This window comes from Ceratosolen solmsi, unplaced genomic scaffold, assembly GCF_000503995.2.
Source record: "Ceratosolen solmsi marchali unplaced genomic scaffold, CerSol_1.0 scaffold41, whole genome shotgun sequence".
Lineage (NCBI taxonomy): Eukaryota > Metazoa > Arthropoda > Insecta > Hymenoptera > Agaonidae > Ceratosolen > Ceratosolen solmsi.
This window is the reverse complement of record NW_011948424.1, coordinates 7,028,974-7,050,250: the sequence shown is the minus strand read 5'-3', so window position 1 is coordinate 7,050,250 and position 21,277 is coordinate 7,028,974. Positions and strand designations below refer to the sequence as shown.

General features: G+C 28.2%; 1 protein-coding gene across 1 annotated transcript in view; it reads left to right on the top strand.

The window, feature by feature from the left end:
* CDase (neutral ceramidase) overlaps nt 1-21,277 on the top strand; it is a 77,892-nt gene that overhangs the window by 13,020 nt on the left and 43,595 nt on the right. The window lies entirely within an intron of this gene.

Genomic DNA, 21,277 nt, shown 5'->3' with positions numbered 1-21,277 from the left:
AGAATTTATTGTCGATGATAATAGCGTGCAGGTGAAATCTCAAATTATTTTCTGATCAAGGAATTAGGAATTATCTATAATTACTAATAGAATAGAACATCGATTGGTATTCGTTGATTAACTCGCGGCAACAAGTACATATGCATAAATTTTAATTTAGTCAACAATTTTAGTTGCTACAAATTCATATGTATATTACAATATTTGGAAACTAAATTTACCAATTTACTTCAACATTAACTCATATTTAGCATTTTAATTTATTATCATCACGTGAAAGACCACTTTTATTCTATTCTTTTTTATTATTCAATACGATTTTAAGTGGATGTAAATACATTTTCTAAGGACAAGTTCAAAAAATTTCTAAATTAAAACATCATTACGAGTCGTATATTAACGATGTTGAATTAACCATTAATTAGTTTTATTGCTTTTATTGCTTATTTTGCCTGTTTCAGTCATTTTTGTGTTGCCCATCTTCGATAATATAATTTTCAGAATATCACAATCACAATTCTACATAATTCTGACATAATCTATTTGTCTAGTACTTTATTATGCTAGACTAGATTTTATTTATTAATAAATTCATAAAAAGCCATGAATATAAATTAATATTAAGGCGTTTATTTAGCTAATTGTATCTTATAATAGATATTATTGTCTATTATAAAAGGATCAGATTGATGTAATTGACAATAGATTTTAGATCGAATCATGAACGATCATTTTCGAAAAGCTAAACTTTGTTACGGCATCCTCTCCCTTCTCATCCTCTAATCCTTATAAATTGCGACCGAATGCTACACGAATTAGCCATACGTTGCAAATACTTTCTCATCTCATACAATAATATTTATTCACTTGGCATTAACGTTTTGATAATTATGTAATGACTGAAATATCCAGACACCGCGATAACATTTCAATTAATAATTTAGGATGATATTAATTATAAGGTGTCGGCAGCGAGACAGCATAGCGGCAAAATTACGGAACGGTGAGTTTGAGCGTAAGTACACGCGATTATGAAAAATGAGCAATAACAACAGACGAAAGAGAAGGACGAAAGAAAGATAAAGATTACGTTCATTAGTCTTATCCGTCGTAATCAGCGCATGCACAATGTTAATATAGGTGTTACCCATAAGTTGCCTCGAACTGCGTACGCGTACTATTTTTACGTCTCTTTTTTGCGGAATGAGTCAAGTGCTCGAGTATTCGAGGCGGCTTGGGAATAGTTTTACGACACGGCGACGCCTTGCCGTTCAGTCGATTGTCCGAGGCACCAAGGCGTGATGAGAGTAGAGCGACTTGGGGGTTGGGAGGAGGAGGAGGAGGAAGAGGAGGAGGAGGAGGATGAGGAGGAGGGGTGAGGATAGTAGAATGAGTGCCAAGGTGCTAGGTCAAGGACTTCCCATTATCGACGTAATGTGGTGTATCGATTTCCAAATGACAGCGCTCCGCTTGAGGAAATCGCGTAAAACGCTAATCGGACGGATTGGCCAGGAATTCCATATTCTTGTTACTAATTTTTCTCTTGTTGAGTATTAACAATGGCTGAATATACGGATGGTGTTTAAAGTTGTTACGTTATTCATTAACCTAGTATGCAACGGCAATTTTTGTGATTTAATTTACCTTTAATGCCGGAAAAAGCTTATGTTATTTCTATATAAAAATTATATTTAATGGCTAAGCCTGCGCTTATCCAATTGGGGTTTAATATTTTTTTTTTTCTACCCGAAGACATTAAATTACACTTTGAAGAAAAATTAATTTCACAATGACGATTGATCTATTAATCTAAAGAATAGGACCCAATATAAAAGTAAATAAATTACATTCAACCACGTCAAAAATAAAACTTTAACCTATTATGATCTAATATTTATATTTAACGAAAAGCATATTTTATTATACAAAAATTCAATTGTCGTTTCACTGGCTTATAAACATATAGAATTTTAAACTTAATCGCATAGATATTTAAACGTTGTATAGAAATTTTTCAACGTTAAATATACCATCCATATTAGCCATTGCATTATTTAACTTTACATTATAAATTACAGAAATGAAAAAGCATATTCTCTTCGTACCTTTATAATCATAGAAACAATTCTATCGCAATTTTTTGTCTTTTAAATTAATGTACAATTACATGAGATTGTACGAATTTAAATGTTAATACATTAATAAGTATGAAATAAAACAATAAGGGACACCCACACACGCCCACACTGAAGTCTTTTAGTAGTAGAATCGAAAGATGTTATTTTATCATGTCGTGAACTTATATAAATTTAAACAGAACGTGGAGAAAATTTGTTCATGTTATTATTAAACTATGATTAACTATAAGTCTTGTATGTGTTTGTTTAATTGTTTCTTTGCTTGCTTATATGCGCGTGCGCGTTTTGTTTTTAAGTGTGTGAGTGTTCATCCATTATGTATTACACATTATATATTAGTTCTCCGAAAATATGACTATATAATATTAAATTCGAATTTTAATATTCTTACGATTATGTTTTTAATGTTAAACTTTATGAGGTCTTTACAAGTAGGATTTTAATTATGCAAAAAGTATCTTTGTATTTATAGTAATAAAAAAGTGTAAAGAAAATTATTTTTCATACCTCGTTACTAAACAATTATTGTTTTGTAACTTATCTAAAAACTATTTCATTCTTGTGTTTTGAAATAATTAGTATTCGTATATTTTTTATGGTAATATGGAGTAATAAACAAACATAAAATATAGGTGAAGTTCTCATTTTATCATTACGATGACGGAACATGCTTTATGAATGCCGTATAATAACGCAACTCCCTAAGGAAAATCTAATTATTCAACACGCGGATGCACATTGTGAATGCGAAAAAAAGAGAATTTAATTTTTGTTGATATAAAAATTGATTGGCAACAGTTTAGCTCGATTATTTTTATTAAAATGCAATATGGATAAGAGAGTATCGTATTACGTATTTCTTTTATTAATTGAATTTCAATACAAATAACAATCACATTAATGTTTTATAAATGCTACGTTCGATGCTGGAAAACTGTACAACAGTTTTATATTTTAGAAAATATTTATAGTCAAATCGATAATTAAGTAAAATCAAGATTATGTTATTCCTATTTTAAAGCTTCAATCTAAATTCTTCTCGTCATAAAAAAAAAAAAAATTGATTTACTAATTTTTTTCATTGTTCATCAGATTTTAACTTCATATTTTCAAATAAAAATATTAAATTTACAACGTTGATACCCGCAAATCTATGTTTTATAATACATTTATTTGTTAATCAGATACTTATGTAACGCGCATCAGTATTTTTTTTTACTCTTTTACGCTATACTAAAGCAATTTTTTTTATTATGAATTTTTAATTCATCTAAAAACATTATTGTAAAATGTAAGTGGCTCATAAAGCGACCATTTAATGTATAAATTCATGAAAGAAGAAATTAATGTATTCAAGCTACACACGTTGAATTAAAATGTTCTGAAGAAGTCTGATATTGAATGTTTTTGCTGTTCTGGTTTATCTGGCTTATATGCATATTTTTTATTATTTTTTGAATCATTAGATATATAAAACGTTTAAATTGAAGTGATTTCTTGATTTTTTAGTCTTTAAAATGCGTATAAATATTGAAATTAAAAATTTCAGAATTTTATTAAATTAATAAAAGGTATAAAGATAATTGAATTAATTGAAAATTGTTTTTTACATACGTTTTGTTGAAAGCAACATATTTTTACGGCATTACATGTCAAATTAATAAGTTAATTGATATTATTTAACAATGTAGTGTAAGAATATTTATGTAATTGCTTAGTGACGTTTTAATATTAGATGCATACACTTAATAAGAAGAGAATACAGTAAATGTGATGATGCATTTCTAAAACTATTTTATAAAAAAAATCAGAAATATGATTATTAGAATAATTATACTTATTCACATTGTTTTTAGCATTATGAAAGGAGCTCAAAAGTTAAATAAAAGTTTAAAATAATTGAATTTAAAATCATGCCGTCGTTGCGGTTATTAAATGTTATTAAACAATATACATTTTGTACATTAATAAGAAGAAAATACTCATATGTGTAAATTATTGTTTACTATAAAAATAAATATATTTCATAATATAGAATAAATTTTTAAAATAAATTGTAAGATTAATTGACAATTTAATTGAATAATAAGACAAAATTTATATTTCACACAATGTGTAAGCATACAAATATACTTATAACGTATAATCTTAGGAAGGTTATAAAATGCACAGGTCTTATATACAAATACATCTCCATACTTAGTGACAATAGGTATAAATTTCTATACTTTTTTTATATTAATGAAAATTTCTTGGAAGATGATGCAAAAGACATAAGAAATTTTAGTTTCACATCGAAACTTCAAAATAACACCACACTAATAGTTACAAATCTAATAATATCTTTTAATATATAATTTAAGTAGGATTTTCATCCGTTAGCTACAACTAAGATCATTTTTCATAAAATTCTGTTTGCTAAGCTTTACCGTAATTTATACAATTAAAGTAAAATATGAAAGGAGAATGGAAATAATGTATATTAATTTTAATCGCTTGATACTATAATTATCAATAATAGATTAGAGAATTACAATAAGAGATAATAAGAGATAAATAGATTAGAGAAATATGGAGAAAGTGTTATCAAATTAAATATATATAAATGTTATTCTCTTGAATCAGTATTCCTAGTTTATTAAGAAATTAACGATATATTGAATTAATGTAATTTTATTCCTATATTATAATAGGAATCATTTACATTTGGATATACAATTTTTGATTTAGCATTATTTACTTCATTCATTATTTAATTAGAGCTCTTTATTTAATTGACATCAAATTAACATAACATTGATTACGATTCGATCAGGCAATACATCAATATCTCCTCACGTTTTTCTTTAGCTCGTTATCGATAAGTTTGATTATTAACTATATTAGTAAAATTCGTAGTGCTTAGATTTGATTATTCATGTATTTTTATTTATAATCTTTATGAAAAGAAAAATGTTATAAGTAGATTAGACCACAGAATTCAAGGTAAGAATGCAAGAAATCCTAGTGGGTGTACTGTTATGTATGCTTTCTGGCCATAAACGGTGACGTTTACGCAACTACACGCCATATACGCAATATATATATATATATATATATATATATATATATGAATGGGGATTGTGTGCTTTGGTATATTAATGTGAATTATTGTTTAGTTGACGCATGGAAAAAAAGGAAAAAAAAAAGAAAACAAAATTCCAACGAAAAAAATTGATAACGTAATTTTTTTAAATTTACCAAAGAATTATTGTCGTCTCATAAAATTGTATTTTAATTATTTTAACATTATTTTGAGCATTTGTATTTAATGTGTGATGTAATAGTTTACACTCTACTTTGATTCTTCTTGTTCTAATTATGCATTGGTTGCATACATAGTGCGAGTGTTATAACTAATAATTATTTTGTTAATATTCTATAAATTTTTTAATTTCTTTTTCACAAACTTACTAGACTACCATGTCTAGTAGTAATAATATATGAGATATTTTATTAAAAATATGTTTCTTTTTTTAATATTATGAAAAGTGTATTAATAATTGTCTTTTTTCGTTTTATCATATAGTAAAATTTACGTGAGTAAACAGTAAAGAATGTGTTAATTGAAGTTGTTCTATCTAGTCATCTGGATAGTATTGCCTCATTTATTCATTCAGTAAAATAATGACTGTGGCAAAAAGAAAGTTATTAAAGATTACAGAATAAAACATTTTTTTTTTTTGAAGATATGTAGTAAATGAATTTTGTGCATCTCTACAAATTACGACTTTAAAAACAAAGTATTCTAAGTGTAGTTTAAAAATATCATAAATTTATATAAATTTTAAGAAGCCATTGTATGGATCACATTATACATTTATAATCAATATAATGAATTAATTTATATTTAATATATAAAACACCATTAACTAGTGATATCTATACATTTGTATAAACATTTTCATGGCTATTTCTTTGATGGTGTGGGTGTTATTTATAAAATAAGTGGGTGGAATTTTAATCGTTACAAAGTAAGTGCAGTGGTGTTTATTTCTTTGATTCATACTATCGTAAAAAGCTTTGAAGTCGAGTTCCATATTACACGTTAGAAAAATTTATTTTCTATTATGTTTGACTCCAATGACAAATAAGAAAGGGTGTCGTAAAAAATGAGCATAAACAGTTAATGCTAATGGTAACGCCCAAGACTTAAACAGTTGCTTTACTAAGAATTCTTTTTTGCTTGTAGTTTTATTCAAATGGAACAATAATTTTATGGGTTGGAACTTTTAAATATCGTCCATGAAGTAGATTGTAACTGTTTTTCTAAGCTCGTTAGTTTACGAAAAATAGCATGTTAAAAAAAAAAACAAGTTTTTATCTTAATCGCTAATTAATTTACTTACATAATTATTGTAATAGTAATTATTAATTACTATCTATTAGATTCAAGCAACACAGAATAAGAAATAAAACATTCTTCAATTTATCGAATTAGAGATTTTTTGCAATTCTAGATCATAGGTTATATCATATGTTTCTACATTAAAAAACATTGAAAACAAATTGTTTTGACAATCAAATGTAAATGGCCATGCGAATTTTCCTCGTTAATCGACTAATTCATAATGATAATACAAAAACAACTCTATCGGGCATACCATAAATATTTTCATTTAGAGATTAATATAAAAAATTTCTAATTAAACATTAGTTTGTCTACCATTTATTTTTAACTGTTTTAACTAAGTCGATATCATTATAATTATTAAGGTCTGATACTCAATATAACAACTTTATTATTTTCAAAGAATTGAAATTTCAATTTAAAAAATTTTAATTTTCACAATTAATGTATTTGATATATTAAATTGGAATCATCGGTATTTGAATAATAAACAGATAAAATGTCCAATATTAAAAAATTTTATAATTGTAAGCTTTTACTTATAAAATTCTTTAAATACTTCAACATTTTGATATATGATATTTTAAAACGCTGTAACTTCAGTATGTCAGAAATGTCATTCAACTGTATGAATTACTTATGAAGTATAAAATTAAAGATTTTTTGAATTTATTTTATTTATTAGAGTTTATTTTGAATTGAATTGAATTGAAAAAAGAATTTATTTTGAATCAATGTTTAATTAATATTTATTCGATCAATATATCAATTTGGTAATAATTACATTATACACTCAATTTATTTGGGCAAATACGAACAAATTTATATTAAATTATGATATTATAAAATTAGTAAATTATTCAGGAGACAAAATATATTTATATATTAATATATTATTCATTTTTAGTGCTTGTCAACACAACGATACTCACTCCTTTATTCATCGCTTTCTTATTATTGAACATTCGCAGAATCATTTTAATAAAATATTTTGACTGCTATATCGATGTTACGTATAGTTATAAATAAAAATGTGTCTGTAGATATTTATTTACATATGCTGCTTATAATGAATACTTACATTTCCATTGTTACAAAAGCTACAGAAAATACTCTGTTGAAACACGCTTGAAAACTGTAAATTCAGTTGAAAGGAATATTTTAATTAGCGAACACATTTTCTACTTCCTTCATAAACTCAAAGGTTAATATTATAATTAAATAGAAAATAAAATTATTAACAATCTGTAATATTTAAAAGTAAGATTAATTATTATACATGAAAGAAGGATATGTAGGATACAAGACATATGCAATGATATAAAAAATCATGGAATAAAATTTAAATATTTGTACACATTTTTATGAAATAATGTTAAGTAGCATGTTAATTTCATTATAGACATTAGTAATATTTGAACGTCGAGTGACTTTTCAGCTCATCATTATTTTGCACCTGTCGTATGCGTAAGTAGGGCATTTTTTTTTTGTTTTTTTTTTTTTTTTGTTCGTAGAGTCAATGGAATAAGTATTTACATAAAATTTTATAATACAATGTAACTTTTATGCATAATAAACTTGTTTAGTAAATATTACAATTACGATAATATACATAGCTGCAACAAATTCATAGCTTCACGGAGTCTCTTGAGATAAGCTCATTAATTAAGCGAATTAATAATAATATATTCAATTGGTTCCGGATTCTCTTTTCCTATTAAGCGAATTTAATGAAGACAATTTTATAAAGGAATATTGAAGTTTTTGTATAGCTGGCCCATATAACATTATAATGTTTTGGTCATTGTTGACTTTCACTATTTTGTTAAATTAAACAAAATTTGCAAATAGCAGCTAGTAATAATCCAAAGTATTAATAAAAATAATTTATAATTTTAATTTTTGAATGTATTGCAATATTATATTTAAAATTAGTATTGGTACTTTTAATGTAATTAAAAAGATAATTTAATTATTTATAAAAAATTTGAACATTAGAATTTATTGCAAACAGATATTTGAACTATAGTTGAATATATATCTATATATCTATTTATTTATATCTTTATGGTAAAAAATGTATTAACATTTAAGATTAAAGGAATTTAGTTATATTTATCAAATAATGTAAAGTTGAGAACGCATTACTCATATAAATTATGTTAATATCAATTGTGAAATTAAAACATAGTAAAATCAAAATACACGCATTAAAAAGCTAAATTTATTTATATTCGTACTGCTCTATTTATCCCCGATCACGATATCACAATCCTGCAAAAATAGAAGGATAAGTAAAAAGTAAATTAGCAGTGGTATAGGTATAAACAACTTTATACAATCATGGAATCTATTGTTTTTTATTTTAATTTTACATCGCTTTGTTAACTCTGAAGAAAGAAAGTGAAAAAACTCGTGCAGATTTGGAGGTCTTTTGAATCTCTGGTATTTCTAAAAGTTGAGCCTTGAATAATATTTCGAAAGTTATATCTGTCCTTCTTCGCGGATCACTTGATTTTAAGTATAAGAGCGACAGGTGACAAATAGAGTCTATATACGACTTAATGACGAAAAAAAAAAATGGATAGCCGATTGTTTTCATTGAATACTTACACGTTTCTTAAAGGAAAAAGTGAATTTCTTGTGCTAATATTTCCAAACAATTGGCTTTTAAATATAATAATATCAGATACTGTCAATGGCTATGTAAGTAAAAGTGATGAAAAAGGTATTTTTACAATTAGTACGTATTAATGGAAATAATGCTTAAACGGATTTATTGTCTATTCCATACACCGTCAATGCAAGAATATTAATATTATATTTCTTCTCATTGTCTATTATAAAAAAAAATTATCTATATTAAAAAAATTCTACGAGTTTATATTAAAATTTGTTATTTTTGCATATTGTTAAATGGCACAAAAACATACATATAATTTTCTTAAACTTTTTATTGATATATCAAAATAATTAAATATAATCTTTACATATAATAATTATAAAACTTGTGCGTGTATACTTCCACGCATACATTTTGCCAGGTAATATACGTGCAAATGCATATAAATTTTTTTATTCATCTCTCTCATGACATTATAAGCGTTTATTGCACTGGCCGACTATAAATATAATTCACGGATTATTAAGTGAAGCAAATAATGTAAATATAGCTGATATATATATATATATGAGAAAAAACGGTACAAATGCTTAACATCATAAGTAAAAAATATATGTAATCTTACGCGAATTGCAAATAAGTATAAAAATCTTCTATTTTAAAATATCTCTTAAGTATAAATTAAATAAAATGTTATTTACTTTTAAACTATAACGTACAATTAAGCTCCAACTGCCTTGCAAATTATCTATATACGCCTCGAGTCGTAAAAGTGCATAATAAAAGAATACTGAGGGCAGATGAAAGGAGACGCAATCTCGTATATATTCTACACTAATTATTCGTAAAATCGTGATACTACATCTGCGATATCTAAACTACGCGTCCACAGGGCGTTGATGCGTATCCATTATAAATGAGATAATTTTAATGTTCAATGTATTCCTTTGTCATTGTAAAAAATACAAAATTTCTATAGTTAGTTTGAATAATTTTATTAATTTAGTTAAATTACTTGAAATTCACCAAATTAACAATTCACATCAAGGACTTTTGAATATTTACTCATCCGGATGAATCCGAAGAAGTCATTCGATTCTTCTATCATAGAGATCATTGCGAAATAAAATAATAGTAATAAGCTTTTTTTACAATAGACGTATGTAAGAAGAGAATTAACAATATGCCTTACAATTAATTTGAAAAATTGTTAATCAAGCACCGTATACCGATAAGCAATTTCACTTTTAATTTCCTGTCTGAGTATTTTATTTCAAAATTACGCAAATTTTCAACCTAAAGCTATGTATCGCAATAATAATAAATTATTATCGTAATCCTTTTTGTTTTCATCTTTAAATATTTGTTTCACAAAATCAATTTTTCTTTCGAATTATTCACATTACATTTGTAAAGAAATCCTTTTGCAAAAAAAAAAATCGGCAATAATATTTTATATTAACAATTGAAAGTATTTCATTATATACGTACAAGTAAAATCGTGGATTGATTGTGTGTTAGTTTTAATCCAAAGTTGTCTCTCAAGATTTCAAATATCGTTGACATTTGACACATTATAATACTGTCCCGACATAAATGAATTAATTAAAAAAATTAATCTTTCGTTCTCATTCTGTATTCATAATTCTCTGACAATCATATGAAAATGCGTTTAATTTTTATTAATTTACATGTCTTTGGCAATCTTAAATTTGTAATTATATCATGTAGTCTGCAAATTTCTATAAGCAAGCGCTAAAACATTGTTAACTTAAATTTATGTATAAAAGTAATGCTAATAAATAAAGAAGAGTCTCGCTTTCTGAAAGAATTTCGTCTCGAACAAAGGAAATTTTTCGCATGTCTAATTTAAAATAATCCATGATAATCGGAATGCCATTAATATCAAATCGCCTCGATTGTATAAAAATTCTCATTATAAAGCCTAATTACTTCTGCAGTCCACGATAAAAAGTGAATGTTCGTCCCCATTGTCCAAAAACATACCCTTATACTGCGACTCACAGTGTATTTTATTAATTTTATGCGCGTAACCTCCGTACACTATTCTGCATTTTGTATATGTAATGCCCTGGACGAGGGCCGACGATTCAGTGAAGATGATCGTAGCCGTAGTATTCGGGCGGGTGGTGCACGTACTTAGGTACGGGGTGAGGGTGAGGGTGGAGCTGGGGTCCGACCTTCTTCACGACGGCATTGAATCCGTTGTGATCGTCGGCTGTGTACTCGACGATTCTTACGCTGCCATCGGGTTCGTTGACGCTGTACGAGCCGTGGACGACGTCACCGTCGCGCACTTCGTGCTGCGTTTTCACGTCGCCGGTGTGCGGGTCGTGTACGCCGTAGTTGAAGGTGTACTTCGGGTGAGACTAGGATAGAAAGTTAGTGGTCCCTTTTATTTGACATATATGTGCTGCTAATAATTATTAATATTGTTATGGCTATTAATGGGCAATGCATGTACTGTTATTATTATTATCATTGGAGTAGAGAAATTAATGAACGAGGGCAATCGATCGTACATACTAATACAAAGTTTATAGAAATGAAATGTGCATGCCAAATATTTTTTATAATCACTAGACCTATTAAAAAGTAAATAAGAATGCATATGTAGCGTATATTATTAAAAACTTCTTAAATTCTATTTTCCTACCTCTGTTGCATTGTATTAAGATTCATAAGATATATATATATATATATATATATATATATATATATATATTGAAATTGTAATTCTTTGTATTTTGAACGATTTCTATCTATTTATGGCTTATATGAATAATGGGACAAAATTCATGCTGACAAATAGAAAAATGAAGCATAAATATATGTGGAGTCTGAATAATGAGGACATTGACTGGAAGAGATATCGAAAATCTATTCTAGAAAGTTATTTTGATTTAATTATCATTATGTAATTTTCAACAAGTGTGCTTTACGAGTCTCGACAGCATAATACTCTGCACTTGTCACCGCAAGCATTTTTTTTTAAATTCTTGTGTGGGTGTTGCGGCTTACAAAAAGTGGAAAGTACCTTTTACATTTAATGAAGTGTAGCTATCTCAGTGAAAAAGACTAACGAAACTACTCTTGACAACAATTTTACGAAAGCTTGTGGTGTTAATTTTATGAGTTATTTTTAATCGTTTTCTTTCCTCAATTCCATTATGCATTATTTCAATGCCTTGAAAAATATTTGTTGCAAATGTAGAGACTTTGCATTAAGTTATCAAGCATAAAATACCCGCATAAGTTTTTATTTTGACGAGTAGTTCATAATACACTTATTATGGGTATGAATTTTTTTTTAATTTTATATTAGAATTTTATTGTATTGCAATTCTAGAGCTGGAATGACTCAAGTTTTCCTTCCTCTTCTTTTATAATATTAGTTTGATGACATTAGATTAATTTGCATAATTTACATGTACTTCGTAAGCAATCTAAATTAAAAAAAAAAAATCGAAAGAATAACGAATCTAATTGAACGCATTTTGCATTTACGTTGCTTATCACATTACAAAATATAAATCACGAAAAAACTTAATATACTGCATCAACGACAAACTAAGGATTTAAAAACTTTCCTTTTTAACTAATTAAAAGAGTTCAGCCAAGTTCATGCATAACCATGTTCCGTAAACAATGTGTGATATTATGAATTTACATCAATGTTTTAATTGATAATCTTCACTGCATATTTCCATAAATTAATCTCACACATTTGAAAATAGTTTGTAACGTTCAGTGGGTCTCAACACCCACTCATTACGCAAATCGAAGAGGAAAGAAACTGCATTGTATAATCGAACGCAGTCGAGTCGAAATAAACGATGTAAATTAATCATCGGACTTACATAGTAATCGTGATCGTGCTCGTTGTCATGCTCGTGGTGGTGGTGTCCGTAGTGCAACTTAAGGTCGTGAACATCGTGAGCCTTGGGCAAAACGTGATGGTGAAGCGGAGCCGCGGAGACGGCGTGAATCGGCACTCCGACGGTCGGTAGGACGACGTGACCCTCGTGATAGTCCTCTAGGGCTCCGTAGTCCGCGTATCCGTGCTGATGATCATGGCCACCGTTGTAGCCTATCACTAGGCCGTCGCACCAGGTGATTAGGACGCCGAGGAGCACCAGCGTCTGTGAAAAATACGTAGGTTTTGCAAGTATTAATCAGTTTATCGTGTGCGACAATTACTCTGCAGGATTAGAATATGATCAAGTAGAAGCCATATGAGCGGTACTTTAATAAATATATAAATGAATTTTATATGAGAATGTAGAAATACTTGCGGTTTAACAAATTTTTTTTTCATTATGCTTAATGGACTTGCGATAAAATTACTTAATTATATAATTCACGTAAACAGAATAAAATTTCTTAATTACATTCAATAGTACAAATGCTTGACTTTTTTTTTTTTTAAGTAAATCTGATTTTTAATTTCAATATTTAATAAACAACAATAGCTACAGTAATAACGGATTATCGAGAACAAATCTTCTTAATATCATTGTTGTAGGTATTCTACTAAATTCTATTTATGGTAATGACTAAAATAAAATATTACTTGATTAATAAGAAATTACAGTTAATATTAAATAATATTTTAGAATGATAATTCTACATTACAATTTATAAATATATATGTATAGTATTGATAAAATGACTTTTTACAACAAAATGTTATCATTGGTTTTGTTGACATAATGTAAATAACTATTCAAAATTTTTAAATTCGATGGAGAATATACAATTTTTAATGAAAATTGACATTTTCATAAAAATAATATGTTATTTACTAATATAATAATTAGTAATTTTGTAATATTACCGATTATTTTAATTATATATTATTTTATATCTTAAATATTATTTAATTTTTTTCTATTTCTTATCTGTTTTTCACAGTCATTACATTACATTACAGATAGTTCATCTCGGTCCTCCTTTTTCATTTCACTTTCACATTACGTATTATATATAATATCCGACGAATCTCAACAAAATAATTTTTTATGTAATTTTCTTGTACAGGCTAAATTCAACATTACACTTTTTCGGATGACTTACACGGCTTTTATTTCTTGTATAATTATCGCATTGTCATGGCCATGTAATAGCGTAACACTTTAGAGGCAATTTATTTGTGGGCGTAAATTGCTGTAACACCTGCGTACGCAAGAAAAACTAAAAATGCATTTCCGGGCACACGGGAATTTGAATTGTCCTCATAATTGTTTATATCTAATGTATACAATCTCAATTTTAAGCGTTTAGCGTATTGGCTTTATCAGTGAGAAAGACCTATTGTAATTTTTTCCCTTGAAATCGAGTTTTAAAATGTGAGATTTTCAGCAATAATATTGTAATATATACGATAAAAATTTAAATTGCACATTATGTGAATTTATCTTTAGGTACAATGTAGTTTCATCTGACCTTTATTTTTTACCAATGAAATATTTATTTTCAAGAAAAGTGAAAATGTTTAACTAAATTATATTTCCATTCTATAACATTATAAAAAGACATTCGCGTATATGTGTCATTAGGTAGTTTATTTTTTTTAGCATAATTTGTTAAAATGCTGACGATCTATGTTATTATTTCTAATAAAAATTGAAAATTTGTTACATTTTGAAATTTTTCATCTAGATAATTAATTTTTGTATTGACATTTACCTCGTGTCCGCCTCAATAAATTATATGTAAATTTATTTTCATAAAAACATATAAAAATATATATTTGTATAGATTTAAATGTATATACGACTATAGCATATTTCAATCATACTTTAATAGATGCTTAAAAATATTATTGTTTAGTGCTTTAAAATCAACAATATAATATGAATAAGGAAAATAGTTTTTAAAATCGGTAAAAAGATCGTTTTAAATATACATTTACATTACACAAATCGAAACATGAAAACATAAAAATATTACTATTTTAATACCGTATTTATAAAAATAATGAATATTTTTATATAATATATTGTAAGATATTTTTTTTTTTTTTTTTGGCAAAAGTGAAATTAATCTAATTACATTATGTACACATAGTTTTATTATAAATATCAAAGTATTATTAGAATGCTTATATTACGTAAAATTAATGTTATTAAATACTGTTTTATTACATTGAAAAATTAATAATATATTATGACTATAGATATTTACCTAATAAGAGAAATAACATTTCTAATGGTATTTAATATTTGCAAGAAATATTTAAATTATTGTGTGAATGTATATTTTGTATTTATAATTTATATACATTTCAAATATGAAATTACCAATTAATAAATCCATCGACATTTCTTCTGTTATTTATTTTTATGTTAGGCAATATAATTTTTAATGAATAATATTGTAAACACCTATTTAAATAAATAATATCTTTCCTAAAAGTTATAATTATTATTCGCATATTACATTTAAAGAATATATTTTTGACCAACAGAATTTTATTCGATTAAACTCCTTCAAAATTATAATTTGTAATATTATATTTGTAATATAATATTACATGTATATATTATATTTAGATAAATGGATAGATATAGATAAATAATAGATATAAATATTTAGATAACTTCATGAATAGGTAGTTTTACTTTATAATAAAAGTGTCGAAATGTTGTGAATGAATAAAACTTCACAATTGGAAAGAAATCTATTAGTACCTTTGTTTACATTAGAAATCAAATGTTTAAATACAATGCTTAAATTAATGGCAAAATGTTTGAATTCTTCTATTTCCTTGAGAATTGTGCTTAGATGTGTTCTGAATAGAAAATGGAACAGAAATCTGTAATTCGATTTTTTTTGTCGATAATTTCCTTCACCTTCGTGCATTTAAATATACACTGGCATGCAGGGACGCATAGACACACACACACACACACACGCACGCACGCACGCACGCACGCACGCACGCACGCACGCACGCACGCACACACACACACACCTACACACATTCCTCACGCACTTATGCATATACACAAAATGGCAAGAAGACATTGCTCTCATATTGTGTACCACGGAAACATGAAATTTATTCTTGGGCTTCTGTCGATCGGTAGCCTCGTTTCTTTCTCTGTATATGCGACAACAATGAATGGAGAAGGAAATAATTGTACTCACCGGAAATGAATCCAACGAGAGCTTAACAAATCAGTACTTGACTCCTATTTACCTATAAGCACGCGTTGTTCTTTTAGTCACTTGAGTAGATAGAAGATAGAGAAAGCGAAATATATCACGTGTTGGTAAACGTAACCAGGAGTAAAGATTCTCATAATTGAATGGGGGTTTTAGACTTTTTGTTTTTCTTATAATCACAGGATGTACAATTGAATTAGATAAATGATTTATTTGCAATTCAATGCCATTTTAGGTTTATCAATGCATGCAAATTATTATGGATAGCAATTTGATTTCGAATGTTTTTATCAAATTAGCGGGAAAATGACATTATGATACGTGCCGAAGTGTATATAATAAATAATTCTTGCTATTTGATATTTTAGGCAAAAGTTAATATTATTAGTCAAGTTTAAAGGTAATGAGAAAAGTTCATCTTATGAATCTCGTCTTATATCCTTGTTTTACAAGGAAGTTAAAGTATTTATGTGTGATAATTAATGTAATATTACAGCAAAACCAGTTCTATGTTCTTATTTATTTTTCTAATCTATTCTTCTAATCTCTTATTATAATTCTAAAGTCTGTCTCAATTAAATAGATTTCTATTATTATAAAAATTCTGAATGTTAAATATATTTTTTCCAATATGAATAATAATTGTTATTTTTAAATTATTTTTAAAAATTATAATTTTATGAAATGTTAATAAATTAAAAATTTTCAATTAAAAAGTTAATTCGATATAATGGGTTTTAAAATGAAGTCACTTATTTTGCAAAAGTAATGAATTTATAGCCTAACGGAAGAAAAGTATGCTTTAACTCTACTTATATTTTACACTTTTTACTGTGAAAAGTCACGAGGAAGTCTGAGATTACGCGTATAAAAACAATTGCATTATTTTTTTCACGACTTGTCGAGCGCAATGCACGCATAAGATTTCCCTCTCTTTAATAAGACATTAAATATGCCGTGTTTGGATAAAAAAAAAAAAAAAAAAAAAAAAAAAAAAAAAAAAACTACTCGGTAATTCTTAAATGACATATCTACTAATTGATACTGTCAGACTCGTTTCTTTAATAATCAACCTAAGAAAGTCGATAAACTACATTAATTGATGTGCGATAAGTTATTGATTAATATCGACAGTTTAAGCCGATGAAGACTCTGCATATTTATAAAATGTATATCTTTACATATGAATAATTGAAATTTTCTAATATATAGCCCATATAAAGCCCAATAAAGCTGTTTTTAGTATGTTATAAAACAACATCTTAACAATATGAAATATCTAAATGTAAGTTTAATATAATATCGTTTGATCGGATCGTTGAAACAACGCTTATGACATAACAATTTGATATATATTAATACTAAAGCATGTAATTCATAAAAAATTCTTATTACCAATCGATGATTTATTTAATTTTTATTTACTCATAACAATATTATTGAATAAATAGTTTATATTTTTAATTATAGAACACATATAATTAGGATAATTTCTTTGTCTACTGATCAACAATTACCTTGTCAAAATATTAATATCTGTCAAATGAAATGATCGATTAACGTGTCGATTACTTAATGAAAATACTTTGAAAGAAGCTTTAGCTAAACTCTATATAATTTTGAGTCATTGATCGAAAACGATTGTTTAATGAAACGGAAGGTATCGGAAGGGCAAATCGCTGATTTAAGTAATTCATTATCAAGGAGTCGCTTTAGCAAAAAAAAAAAAACGCTATCTTTATTTCAAGCAGGGCATTCGAAAAAAAAATAAAATAAAATAAAATAAAATAAAATAAAAAAAAAAAGAAAATAATGAAAGTGGTCACACGCGTACGATATACACATACGTATCAAACACACTTTTGTAAGATCGATTCGTCAATTTAAGTACCTGCAGCATCGTCGCTTAATGAGTTACCGCGGACACAAAAAAAAAATATGAAAATAAGCAGCTTCGTGTACGTGCTATTAGTCTATTCCTTTTACTGCGGATATTTAATAATGACACAGGCTTTCCTACGTGAGACTAGCGCGCGAAGACACTGATAGCATCATCTCCGGAGCGATGGGCTTATATCCATCTCCCACCAGGCACACGGTTTTTCTGAGTAGCGCACCTGGGTAAAAGAGAGGTTCCACCATCGAGCCGCCGCGACCGTCGCCATCACCGTCTCTTTCTTTTTATCCTTACTTCTCCCTTTCTCCCTCGCTCGCGAATTATCTATTCTCTTTTTCAACGGCGAAACCCTTTGCCAGGGTTCACCTTACATTCTACTCGCGACGCCGTGTGCACCGACTCCCACCATCGGATTTTCGTCGAGCGGGTCTACGGGTCTTGGAATCCATTCGGGGAGAGTCACCTACTACATACCTAAATACTCGCTATCCTGTATTTTCTTTTATGACTCTTTTTTTCATCGCCTATAGACTCTTGCTTAGGCCGAAATTCCATAAGCAAATATTTTTGTCGAGATAAGCATTGCGAAAAGCTTAATAAATTTGTCAACGCGCTACTGTATTAAAATCGGTTATTGTTATTTTTTTTTTCTTTCTTTTTGTATTGGATATATGTAGCCATTTTTCATTTAAATTTTCATTTAATATGTATAAGACGTATCGCGAAATACTTTTGTTTATTTCGGAAAAGCTAATATTAAACGTTGTTTAATGTTGTCTTTTTCTTTCTTTTTGTTGTTTTTTTACTTTTTATGGCTATTATAATAGGACCTTGCAATCAGCATAGAAATTTCAATTATATCGTCTATCGCGTAGGACAAAGGAAATATTTAACAAAATTTAATAACAATCGATCGATGCGTATCGATAAATCTCAAGTAGCCAATCCATTATCACGCTGATTATATGTAAAAAAATTTTTAATTTATTTTATGCCAATACAGATGCAAATTGTAACATTTAAGCACTCGATGAACTTATAGTTAAAAAGAATTTGGATTAGCAGACGTGCATTCGTACACAAGTGCTTATATATAGTGCTTTATTAAAAAATTCATATAAACTGCAGACTATTATAAATCGTTAATAATGAGAAAATGGGAAATATGCTGGCAATGGAGAAATACGGCCAAAATATCGATTGTAAAAATCTCTTATTTCCTTCCAAATACGCTTAAATTTGAAGTTACGAGCTTAAAACTTCATGGGAAATTGATGGGAAAGTATTGCATTGGTAGGATGGTGGGGGTGAGCTACTCGTGTACGATGCTGGAAGGCAAGATGAAAAAGGGCGGACGCGTGGAAGACGAGGACAATCGAAGGACACACGAGGAAGACTCGATGGAAAGATGAGCTCGTCTGAAAGTGAAACCGCGGATTGTCCAGGGAGTAGCGACATGCACATTAAGTATCGTTTCGGCCCGGTTTCGGTTGGCTTGGCTTCAGAATCACAAAGGCGTGGTGAATCTCATTACTGTCGCTATGGCTGGAGAGTGATTGCGCGACACATGGATATGGCGTAACTCGTCACCTTCCACTACCTTAAAGAACTTCCTCTTTGTATTTTAAATTATCGAGCTTCAACATTTCGCTACCATCTTTCTCCAATTTGGACATTATCCTCTCACCAATAGTACATGATGATTTCGTGTTCAAAGCATGAGTGGCATTGCCAAACATTGTCGAATATTAATATAATCGGCCATTTTATTATCAGTTCTGAAAGTAAGCGAAGCGATCACTATTACAACGGCAATCGCGTATTCGTCAATAAATGTATTGCAACGGGGCATCACGAACTTTTTTTTACACTTCTTGTGCTTAATTTTTTAAAATCTATCTCCCAAACAATTAAGATTTTTATGCAATTTTCAACCAGTCGTCTTCAACAAGCCTTCTCGAATTATCGTTATGACATTAAGAATTATTGGCTTTGTAATGAGCTTCCGTTGATATGTCAGACAAGTTTTAATGATCTGAATTTTGGCTATGAATTTTTTAACCGATTATTTGCCTAATACATCGTAACGAGAATTATAAAATAGTCGAAGGATAATTTGCATAGTCACGCTCCAGGCTTATTTACAATCCTGCATTAATATATCTTAAAAATATACTGGTTTAGGAAGTGAAAAGTTTTTTTCAACCATGTAATACGTACAAAGTAGTCTAAATTAGTCTGCGAGGCAGATATTATAGTTGTTAAAAGCATCGATTATTTATTATTAATAGGCATGATTTTTAATGTGCGACAAGTCCTAAAGACAATAGGGCTCGCATGATCAATCAAACGAAAGTAGTATAATGCAAATATCGAATTGTCGTGTGTAAGGTTCTCGTTGAAAAACTCCTCTCGACGATTCACTTTCTTCGATCTCGTTCTTCTCTGTAAAACTGCGACGCGGATAATCCATCAAAAGCCCTACCATTCCTTAATAAAATCGAGATACAAGCCCGGATTGTAACATAATTTACTACCAGTTCAATAAGGCTATTTCTCATCGGGGCAATTTTTGTTGCCGTAATCAATATTCAAGCATGAATTACGGTGTTTATACGTAATCGATCATAAACGTCATGAACTTATTTTAAAGAGTTTATTATTCGAGTGACTGTGATTGACATAAGAAAATCATCGATTCGGCGCCACGTATACTCGGTTGACATGATTTCTATATATATACTCCTTAACGATTCCTTTTTACCTGGATGATAAAAACTTTCTCATTGTCGCGGTCAATGACCTTGTGAATCTTTATGCTCAATCTAGTGCTGCACGAATGTAGGGAGAGTTGGACTTAGCGCCTCTGTTGTGAATTAAATGAAACAGTTATTGCACCGTCCTCGTCAAAAAATATGCTTTTAGAATTAGATGATTAGAAAATTAAAAGATGTTCTAAGTAACAGCTTATCACAGGTTCCACAATGACTGTCCATGCATTTTGATTAAAAAAAAAAAAAAAAAAAAAAAAATCATTT